The sequence below is a fragment of the Kogia breviceps genome, chromosome 16 (genome assembly GCF_026419965.1).
Source record: "Kogia breviceps isolate mKogBre1 chromosome 16, mKogBre1 haplotype 1, whole genome shotgun sequence".
Classification (NCBI taxonomy): Eukaryota; Metazoa; Chordata; class Mammalia; order Artiodactyla; family Physeteridae; genus Kogia; species Kogia breviceps.
This window is the reverse complement of record NC_081325.1, coordinates 29,323,947-29,336,653: the sequence shown is the minus strand read 5'-3', so window position 1 is coordinate 29,336,653 and position 12,707 is coordinate 29,323,947.

Sequence of the window (12,707 nt, the reverse complement as noted above, 5' to 3'; positions counted from 1 at the left end):
AATCTAAATCATTGGTAAGGGAAACATTCAGTTATTAGAGATGTAGATATTGAAAACTGAAAGTTTAATTTGTATCAATATATAAATTTTAGTTATTATGTGTATGAAGCACACTTTATTTATTGTTTAGTTTATTCCAAATATAATTTTATTAACAATGAATTATATGCCAAACACTCTTCTAAGTACTGGTGATACTATAAAATTGAGAAAACATAAAATCTTGTCCTCATACAGATTACATATTTCAAATTTCTAGAAATCAGGCACATTTTTAAAAACTCATAAAGACACACATTAAATTAATTTTCAAGCTTCTATAATATGAGGATGTTTTTAAGTTTTAGTTCATATTTACAATAAGAAAATACCAGGACCAGTAGTAAATACACACATAAACACATGCACATACATAGGTGTATGTATGTATTTACATGTGTGTGTATTTACTTCTTTATATGGTTAAAATTTTATGTCATTTAAGTGTATATTATTTTAATTTTATAATTTTACATTTTGATGTGAGTGAATTTCTATAGCAATGAAATTGTTTCCTAAATTATACACATTTATGTATTACAATCATCCTGAAAGTTTGTTCTTTTACAAAGCTGAATAATATTGAGATAAAGTTTTCAGTTTAATTCCTTATGTAGATGAGTAAGGTTTACGCCGAGAAAATTTGCTTTTTAAGGGCAAAGAATATATAAATACCTGTACATCATTTATTATAAAAGAGGTAGGCCAAGAGATTCTGCTTAACTTGGTGGACTTCAGAGGATTAAAACTATTGGAAAAGTAATTGTTCTAATGATAGTGGATCATTGTTTTCTTCTAATTGTTGAATAAAATACATGAGAGGAATACTGGTAAGTAAAGCTTTTTTCAAATTCAGAATATAGAACTATAAAATATGTAAAATTAATTTTATGATAATCATGTTAGATATAAACACATTATAACAAAAAATTATATATTCCAATGACAGAAATTTAACTTAATTTTCCTAACATCCATGTGCAAAATACTTTTCACTATAAATGCTCACATCAAAACTAAATAATAAAATGCTAAAGATAAATAGTACATGTGTATGTGTGAATAATTTACTAGAGCCTCAATTTTGTATTAGACCAATTGCATTTAAAAAATAAAAGCAACATATTATTTTATAATCCCTTCATTTATGATAACCATAGTCTAGTCAATTTTAGATAGTACTAAATAAAAAATAATGAAACATTTCAATAAATCTGTAATAAAGAAGAGAAGAGAATTCTCATCTTGCTATTTATTGTTCAAACTTGTAAATTGATTCTGAACAATAATCACCTTCACAAGAAATAAACTAAAAACATATTTTGTAATAGATTTTGTAGAAGAATATTCTTTTTATTTTTAAAAATGACAATTTTTTTTACAGCAGTTTTAGGTTCACAGCCAACTTGGGAAGAAGGTACAGAAATTTACCATACATGCATAGCTTCCCTCACTAACAACATCCCCCACTAGAGTAGTACCTTTGTTAAAATTGATGAACCTACATTGACACATCATAATCACTCACAATCCATAGTTTACACTAGGCTTCCCTCTTGGTGTTACACACTCTGGGGTTTTGGACAAATGTATAATGACGTGTATCTATCATTTTAGTATCATATAGTGTGTTTTTCTGCCCTAAAAATTCTCTGCGCTCTGCCTATTTATTCTTCCCTTCCCCACAACCCTTGTCAACCACTGATCACAGTTTTGCCTTTTCCAGAATGTCATATAGTTGGAAGCATATGCTATGTAATCTTTTTAGATTGGCTTCTTTCACTTAGTAGAATGTATTTAAGTTTCCTCACATGTTTTCAAGGCTTAAGAGCTTATTACTTTTTAGTGCTGAATAATATTCCAATGTCTAGATGTATCATAGTATATTCATCCATCCACCTACTGAAGGGCATCTTGGTTACTTCCAAGTTTGGGTAATTATTAATAAAGATGCTATAAACATCTACATGTAGGTTTTTGTGTGAACATAAGTTTTCTATTCCTTTGGGTAAATGCCAAGGCGCTCAATGCCTGGATCATATGGTAAGAAGATGTTTAGTTTTGTAAGAAATTGCCAAATGTTTTCCAAAGTGCCTGTGCCATTTTGTATTACTACAAACATTGAATGAGAGTTTCTGTTGCTCTACATCCTTATCAGAATTTGGTATTGTCAGTGTTCTGGATTTTTCCCATTCTAATAGTTGTGTAGTAGTATCTTATTGTTTTAATTTGCATTTCCCTGATGACATATGATGGGGAGAAACTTTTCATATGCTTATTTGCCAACTGTATATCTTCTTTTGAGAGAAGTCTGTTAAGGTCTCTGGTCCATTCTTTTAATATGTTTAATTTAGACAAACAGTGGAAACTAAATTCCTTTAAATAATTATAAGATAATACTTAAAGTGAGAATAAATTAAAATATTGGCGATTGAGAATTCAGACACCACCTAAAGAGTAGATGAGAGAACAAAGAGAAGATAACATTTACCACAAGAGATATTTTTAATATCTTGGGAATGAAGTAAAGTTTCTAAAATGTCATATAAGTTTGTTAAAGTAACTAGTGCATATTTTCTTATGTGTTGAATAGTTTGATGCAGATTTATTGCCCTAGCTTCTGGGAGTACTCTCAGCAGATAAACTTCAGCAGCTATCTACCCTTTCAGTGTTTGCCTTGGTTGAAAAGCATTATGTGACCCAAGGTGCATCCTTCCAGGGTGACTCATATCTATTGAATTTGTATCCATGTGGGACTGGACTCTGAGTGTGCTTGATCGATGGTTACTTTTTGGTAACTGAATGTATAATTGGGATAGAGGTACTGGTAGTTGATTTCACACCCCCACTGAGTCCTTGGTTTATCTGGTAAGGGCTACCATACTGAGGAAAGCCAAATAGAAACCTCTTAAAATGTCCCTCTCATGAAAGCCAAGGTGGTAAAGCAAAAATCAATATCACTTTCTTGAGAGGGGGATGATGCACAAATGAAGATCGTCCTTAAGTATAAGAAGAATGCAAGATTAGTGGTCCTTGTCATATATTCACTTAATTCATCAGTAGATGAAGGACTATTGTCTCAGATACTGGGAGACTTGTTAAAAAACTTTTAGCCATCAGTCTCTGTAGGTTTTGTCTAAATCATAAGAGTGGGCCTCCTGTAGAACATAATCTAAAACATTTGTGGATAAGAAAATGCTGAGAACAGGGGTGTGCTTGTGTGTGTGTGTGTATTTATATATATATATATATATATATATATATATATATATATGAAATCCTTAATCTAGTGTTTAAAGTACAGATTTATCCAAGTATATAAATATTTCTTTAATTATTTTAATAAAAATTGCATGGTATATATTAATGAAGTACAACTGTTTTAATAAATACGAACTCAAGCCAATGTGTCCGGAAAGCAGGTGTATTATTTTACCACCTGCCAATGACAGTGAAAAGAGTGGAAAATATATTGGAAAAATGTGTTTTAACATGTTAAAACCTAAAATAACATCACTGCTGCTATTAACATGTACCTGGTAAACCAGGAAATCATAAGCAGGATGGTAACAAATACAGGCATACCTGGTTAATTACTCTTTGCAGATATTGAGGGGTTTTTTTACGAATTGAATGTTTATGGCAGCCCTGCAAGAGCGAATCTATGGGTGCCATTTTTGCAATAGCATCTGCTCACTTTGTGAGTCTGTGTCATATTTTGGTAATTCTCACAATATTTCAAACTTTCTTCATTATTATTGTATTTGCTATGGTGATCTGTGAACAGTGATCTCTGATGTTACTACTCTAACTTGGTGAAGGCTTAGATGTTACTACTACAACTTGGTGAAGGCTTAGGATTTTTCAACAATAAGAATTTTTAAGTTGTTATGTACTTTTTTTAGACATAATGCTATTGTACATTTAATAGACCATAGTATAGTGTATACATAATGTTTACATGCACTGGGAAACCGAAAAAACTTGTGTGACTCGCTTTATTATGTATTCACTTTATTGGGATGGTCTGGAACTGAACCTGTAGTATCTCCGAGGTATGCCTGTGTCATATTTGATTAGATAATTGGCACATTAAGGATGTACCATATTTATAAATTGACAAATATGAGAGACTGTGATAGATCCCATTTGTGGCACATCAAATAAAACAAATCCAGACTTAGATAAGGAAAAACTTTAGTCAAAAGGATCATTGTCATAAGGGGAGATGAGGAGGCTATTGCAGTAGGGTGAATGTCCTAACCATAAGATCTGCAAGTGTCTCAAAGGGCAGGTAGATAAAGGCTTTTTTTTTTGGGGGGGGGAGGCAAGCAAACAAGGCTAGAAAGAACCTGGTGTTGTGGAGTAGCTGGTGTTATTGGACAGTTGATCAGGAAATATCTTTTCCTGAGATCAGCTGACTTTCAGGAGGGCCTTTAAGTGGAAGCTGTTATATCTTCTATTGCGCAAGGATAGGCCAAAATTCTGGAGCGTGGGGAGGAAAGAAGCTTAATGACAGTTCTAAGTCAGATATTTTGTCCAGATTGGTGTGTAAGTACAAACAGTTCAGCTAATCATTTATGAGGCAAAGGATGCTGTGGTTTTGGGAGTATTTTAGCAGAAGTCACCTAGTTTCCTGGTTATTGAGAAACAAACTCAAGTTTGAAAATACACACAGACACAGACACACACACACACACAAATATATACACATTTTGTGTCATAAAAAAGGGAGAATTGGTTTTGGATATATAATGATCTCAGCTGTGATTAAACCAAATGTTAGGATTCCTTAAAAAATTCACCAAGAAAAATTAAAGCCATATGCGTAAGCTTAGCTGAGAGTCAAAAGTGTCATCATCCATTTAATCCTATGCATCAACTTCTTCAGACAGATGAGAGAACATGTCTTTTTCCTTTATCTCTCTCTCTCTCCCTCTCTCTCTCTCTCTCTCTCAACTAGCCATTTCTCTAATATACAGAGGTGTCCTACGTTATAGCAAACTCTTTCATATATTCCACTAACAAGCAACTTATGATTCTTATTTGTTTTTATTAATGTGAACTGCTTTAGTTCTTAACCAACCATCATAAACTATTCATTTCCCTGCTTCTGCTTGATCAGTTATGTTTCAACAGTAATAACAACACACATTTAATATTTACTATAGGTGCCAAATGCTATTTTAAGCAATTTATATATATTAACTCATTAAATCTTCACAAGAACTCTGTGAAGCATTTACTCTCATCTATATTTTACAGATGAAGAAGGTAAGGTGCATAATTCATGGAAGGTCACTCAGTAATTGGTGAAACTCAAATTTTAAAATATGTAGATTGCACCAGAATTTTTACCTATAACTGCTACACTACTGAGCACAAGTAAATTTTATCTATTAATGAAGAGATCAACACAGCACATGACAGTTTATCTTACTTAAAAACCTCAGAAAAACATAAATATGCTTTAAATATACCTTATTTCATACATGTCCTCAGTTCTCCTCTGCCTTCATTTCAAAGCCAAACATACATATCAAATATTCCAAATAAAAGTAGTTAATTATTTTCTCCATAATTGTTACATAGAATAACATGGATCTGATATATTCCACATGCCACTGATTTATCAATTCTGTTTTTATTTCCCTCCAATTTTGTCTTAATGTACAGTAAAATTCATTAACATCTTTTATTAAATGTCTCTGGATCAATTTCTAGGGCACAACCTTTCCTAGAAAATTATTTACTGTCAAGAGCAGCACCCCAGATAGTGAAGAATTTAGGACCTGGGATCTCTCTTAGTGTGCAGACATTATGAGATGGAAACGGCTGATGTCAAAATGACAAGAGATGTAGTAAACACATTGAAAGTCAATGAAATGAAACATATGTCCCCAAACAAATATATCCTCTGAGATTATTTCTGATCATCTGAAAGTATGACATATGAATTTTGAACCTTTGCTGTGAGCTAATAAAATATATATTTGAATGACCCTGCTAAGATAGAAGTTACATAAAGACAGGCAAATCAAGGACATTGTAACTTTAATTAATATATTTAAATCATAAGTTAGAACCTTAAAATGCTAAAATTGAACCCTGTTCAATTTTTCTCTGACTTGCTTTGAAAAAAATTAAAATATCTGGATTTGGAAAATAATTGCCCTGTGTTCTAACACATTTAGTTCTGTTGTGTTCAAATAACACACTTTGAATTATTTAAATCCTCTTAAATTTATTGAGACTCTTTTATTGCCCAACAGTTGGTCTATCATGGTGAATTAACCAAGGGCACTTGAAAAGAATGTATATATTATGTTCTTGTTGGAAGTAGTGTTCTATAAATGCCAACTAAGTAAAAAAACAAACAAAAAAATTATCCCTGTTATGCACTAAATGTTTTTGTCCCCCACCCCATTCATAGGTTGAAGCGTTAAGCCCTAACATAATGGTATTTGGAGATGGGGCTTTGGGGGTTATAATCAGAGTTAGATTAAGTCATGAGAGTGACCTTTGTGATTGGATCAGTACACTTATAAGAACTGGAAGGTGAATTGCTCTTTCCTTGCCATGTGAGTATATGGCTATCTGCAAGCCAGCAAAAGAGCCTCACCAGACCCAGCCATGAAGCACTCGCATCTCAAAGTTCTATTCTTCACAACTGTGAGAAAAATGTTTCTGTTATTTAAACCACCAACTCTGTACTATTTTGTTATGGCAGCACAAACTAATATATTAGCCATCAAATAAATGTATATGCACTCTATCATGAAATAATGTAATCAACAGAATTAAAATACATTAGAACATGAGATGATTATACGTGAGTATATACTTATATTTATTTGTATAGTTATACCTATACCCCTTTTATTCAACAGATGATTTATAATTCACAATTATATAAATTACTTAGATAATTATAGAATATACAGCATTCTTAATATATTCAGCAAGTATCTACAATATCATCAATACAGATTAGTAGAAACTCTTTGTTTCCATAAAACATAAACTGATAATACTTTTTTATCTTTAGGTGATGTATCAATTTTAATTAAATTACATTGACATTAGTAATATTTTCCATCTGATTTCTTACCATAAGAATATCATTGCTAAAAAAAGGTTGTATAGATATTCTCAGACAAATCTAAGACAGAAATCTAAGATTCACACACACTATTATAACTTTTTTGGGTGAGTTAGGCAAAATCCATTTATCAATTTTCTAACCTTCATAATGAAAAGTATAATTTTACCTATTTCCAAGTGTATTAAGAAAGGATTGAAGGTAGATAATGAATATTTGTGATAATAATCATGTTACTTCTACCATTTCTCTAACTGTTCCTTTCCTCTCTTTAGCTCAGTATTCGATGTTTCAGAGGTAATCTTTCATATGGCAAGAATGCAATAGAGGAAAAAATAACTTTACTAAAATCGATTATTGAAACAAACTATAATCATACATGAGAGGACATCTTGAGCATTTGCATTTTACAGTCATAATGTCTTCCTCCTAACTTCTCAGCTAGTATTGATAAATTTTAGAATGAGAAGATTTATGCTGATTTCTCAATGGAAGATAATGGGAAACAGTAATCCCCACTACTCTGACAATGTATTCAGAATGACACTGGAGCAGTGGAGTAATCCAAGTTTCAGGAAGTGTCTAGGTTTGTAGAGTGAAAGGAACTTAATGGAAAAGGGAAATCATAGAAAAGGTTCTGTACCCAGAGAAGATCGTGTAATTTGGGAGAGGGAGATGGTAAGCATCCCAAAGAAGTCTTATGATTATGACAAGGACCCCCTAAGTATAGTTTTGTTTCTTGTGCACTGAAACTATTTAGAAGTCCCCTTTAACACCACAGACTAAATTTTAGGAAAGTATTAAATAAAGATATAAATAAGGTGAAGGAGAAATTATAGGTGATAGTATCAAAGGAAAGTATTTTTCTGTGAGGTTGAATAATTGATGGTGTTGGAGCATTAAAGGGCATGAGCAGGAAAGATAAATGGTGGTTGAATAGTGATATACCTAAAATCAAGCTTATACAGGGATTTCCATTGCTGTTAATAACATGTCCACAGGGATGACCACGGAAGTGAGCAAATGAGTCAGAGTGGATGACAACACTATTTAATCAAACAATGAGGAGAAGGAGAAAAAGAAAGGAAAGAAGGAAGAGGAAAAAGAGAAGGAAGAGACAAAGAAGGAGAAGAAAAGCCAGGGATTTTGAAAAATCAATTGGATATTAAAATTTGGCAAGACTTATGAAGAAGTACTAATGGAGAATTATAATGAAGCAGGGATAAAATTATTTATCAATAAGGAAAAATGACTCAGTTTTCATTTGATGAATCTTTAGGAAGGCTTTGGTATGTTGTAATAAATTGGATACTCCTTATTACTCCAAATTATTTGATGACTTCCCAGCAAGAAGAATGTATAATCGCCATTTGCCGTGTGACTTCCGCTGTCTCTCTCAGTAGGAGAAAAAATTCTTCCTAACCCATAGAAGTCAAGTTGAGCTATGTGACTAACTTTGGCTAATAGGATGTGAATAATAGTGGTTAGAGCTCCAAAGCGGTAGGCTATTTCTAGTGTTGTGTCCTTCCCTTTAAGTGAGACAATAACATATTTCAGATAAGAGCTATTATTTCATTGTCAATTTAGAATAAAAACTAGGAATATAAAGACAAATTAATAAATCTTAGAAAAGATATATTTGAAAACTCAAGTTAACATAAAATTTTATGGTGATTATTTTCCCTAAGATAGGGAACAAAGAAAGGATGTCTATTCTTGCCACTTCTATTTTTTTGAAAGACTCAGTGAATTATATAAAAAATAAATAGCACTAGAATTGTAAAGAAAGAAATTGAACTATTTTATTCACATGCAACATAATTGTATTCTTAGACCATTCAATGGAATCAAGAAACATACTACAAAAACTGAAGTAAATTTAACAAATCCATGAGCTACAATCTCAATATTGGAAAATTAATTATGTTTCTATATACTAAAAAGAAAGTACTATAAAATGACTCTCAGGGATATATTGACAAGGTAAGAATGAAGCATACTTTCTGGGGGTAATGGGACTGTTGTATAGCATAATTCACATGATGGTAGCATAGGTAGATGCCTTTGACAAAATTTTTTGATATTTTACACTTAACTTGGTCTCATTTTACTGTAAAATATACCTAAATTATTTTTATAAGTTTAAAAAAATCTGTGAAGAGTAAAATATAATTATATTACATAAAGTGACTATTATATTAAACATAGAAAATAGATTAGAAGTTAATGATCTCATTTACAGCACCAAAGAAGAAAACAAAATATTTTGGTTCAAATTTAACACCAATATCCAAGAATTTGATAATGATAATTTAGAAAATTTTCTAATCAAACTGAAGGAGATTTGGGTGAATCAAAATATATACTATGCTCATGTTTGGTACAAATGCACACACCTCCCAAAGACCACCCCATTTGTCCAATAGCATTTATTTTAGAACTTGACAAAAAGTACAAAAACTCATCTTCCTGGAAAGTAAATATGTAAGTATAGACCACAAGAAAATTCTGAAAAAAGAATAATACTGAGGTATATCTGGATTTTAAAAGGCAATACTAAACTGTTACAAATGGTTGAAAACATTTCTAACATAGTAGTTTATGGGGTGAAATGATTAGAAACTATTGGGTTTTTAATTCAATTTTACAATATAATTATACAATAGGGTTATCATGTATTGATAATATGTTTTACACTTTACCATGTTTTACATTATATCCTCAGAGCTTATTTATCTTATAGCTGAAACTTTGTACCCATTTACCAACATTTTCCTATTTTTCTCACCAGCCTGCCAGACCCCAGCAACCCATTTTCTACTTTCTGTTTGTATGAGTTTCACTTTTGAAAACCATTTTTTTAATTGAAGTATAGTTAATTTACAATGTTGTGTTAGTTTCAGATGTACAGCAAAGTAATTCAGTTATACACACACACGTACATATATATATACACACATATATAATTTTTCAGATTATTTTCCATTATAGATTATTCCAAGATACTGAATATAGTTCCATGTGCTATACAGCAGGACACTGCTGTTTATCTAGTTTATATGCAGCAATGTGTTTATGTTACTCCCAGATTCCTAATTTATCTGTCTCCCCACCCCGTATCCCCTTGATATTCATAAGTTTATTTTCTATGTCTGTGTGTCTATTTCTGTTTTGTAAATAAGTTCATTTGTACTTTTTTTTAGATTCTACATGTAAGTGATATAATATGATATTTGCCTTTCTCTGTCTGACTTACTTCACTTAATATCATAATCTCTAGGTCCATCCATGTTGCTGCAAATGGCATTATTTCATCCTTTTTTATGTCTGAGTAATATTCCATTGTGTGTATATATTACATCTTTATCCATTTTTCTGTCAATGGACACTTAGGTTGCTTTCATGTCATAGCTTTTACAAATAGTGCCTCTATGAACACTGGAGTGCACATATCCTTTCAAAGTAGAGTTTTCTTCAGATATATGCCCTGGAGTGGAATTGCACGATCATATGGTAACTCTAATTTTAGTTTCTTAAGGAACCTCCATATTGTTTTCCACAGTGGCTGCACCCACCAACAATGTAGGAGGATTCCTGACTTTTTTTTGGTTTGTTTGTTATCCATATAAGTCATAGCAGGTAGTATTTGTCTCTCTCTATTTGGCTTATTTCACTTAGCATAATGTCTTCAAGTTCCATCCATGCTGTCACAAATGGCAGGATTTCCTTCTTGTTTGTGGCTGAATACACTACATCTCTTTATCTATCCATCCATGGATGGGCTCTTAGGTTCTTTCCATTATCTCAGCTATTGTGAAGAAAGTGATTTATTTAAATGCTTGCAAAGTGTGGCAGGCTGAATAATGCTCTGCCAAAGATGTCTATGTTCTAATTACTGGAACTTGTGAATGTTAACTTATATGTCAAAAGGAACTTTGCAGATACAACTAATTTAAAGGTATTGAGATAAGGAGATTTTCTGGGTTTTCCAGGTGGATTTGATATAATCACGAAGGTCTTTATAAGAGGGAGACAGGAAACTACAGTGAGTAGTAAGAGATGTGATGATGGAAGCAAGAGGTAGTAGAGATATAAGGAAAGGACCAGATGCAGATGTCCACTAGAAACTGGAAAAGGCTAAAACTAGAAAGGCTTCTTCCCTGAAACCTTCAGAAAAACTGAAATAATGCCATTTGCAGCAACATGGTTGGACATAGAGATTTTCATACTAAGTGAAGTACGTCAAAGACAAATATCATATGATAGCACTTATATGTGGAATCTAAAATATGATACAAATGGACTTACTTACTAACTAGAAACAGATTCACAGACATAGAAAACAAATTTGTGGGTACCAAAGAGGAAAAGGGTTGAGAGAGGGATAAATAAGGAGTTTCGGATTAGCAGATACAAACTACTATATATAAAATAGATTAATGATAAGGTCATACTGAATAGCACAGGGACCTATATTCAGTATCTTGTAATAAGCTTTAATGAAAAAGATGGCAAAGAATATATATATTTATAGATAGATACATAGATATAACTGAATCACTTTGCCGTATACCAGAATCTAACACAACATTGTAAATCAAGTATACTTCAATTTTTAAAAGTTAGTAAAACTAGAATGAATATTAGAAAATTAGCAAAATACCATAGTTCCAAGAAAACATCTGAATTCTGTTTTTCCTTGTATCTGATTTTTGTTTTTTTTTTTCATTTAAAACTTATATATATATATATTTTGGCATTTTTTACAAGTCTTGTTACCATGGCATTTTGTTATTTATATAAAATTTAAATATTTAATTTTATCAGATAAAGTTATATTAATTAAAAATAAAAGAAAGAATGTGATTTGGGCACTGCCTTGATTTTAGATGTCTGACCTCCAGAACTGTAAGGGAATAATACTTTGTTGTTTCAAGCTTCCAATTATCTGATAATGTGCAGAGCAACAGCAGTAAACATACAGAAAGTTTACACGTTTTAATGTATCCATAGTCTAACAATAACAATAATAAGAATGATATGGTTTTGTTGAAATTTCTTTTCTGTGTGTAGTAGCCTACAATAAAACATTTAAAACGGAAAATAGCCAAAGCTATTATGGCAAAATTTGCAAGTTTGACAAAGTTTTGTTGTATCAAGTGTAGGGTTTATTAAACAATGTTTTATTCTTTTCTATTATTTTAATGGAATATTATATATTAAATGGTGCAGTCATGTATCAAATGATTTCTATTATTAAGGAAAATGGCAGGCTTCTGATAGAAAATAGGAGTAAGAATTTACATATCTTTGTCAGGGTCAAAAATACCTTTTTGAAGAATGACAGTTAAGTTGAAGGAAGAGTGGGAACGATTTTCTTAAGCTAAAATGAATAAAAGAAATCCAATATTCATAGGGAGTAATGCAAAAAGCAAAGCATAACCAATATAAAAATGGACAGATTATCAAGGGCCAGATACCACTGGGCCTTGAAGCCCATAGTAAGATATTTGAATGTATTTGAAATGTGTTGTGAAGTCACTGGTGAGTTTTAAACAGGAAGAAG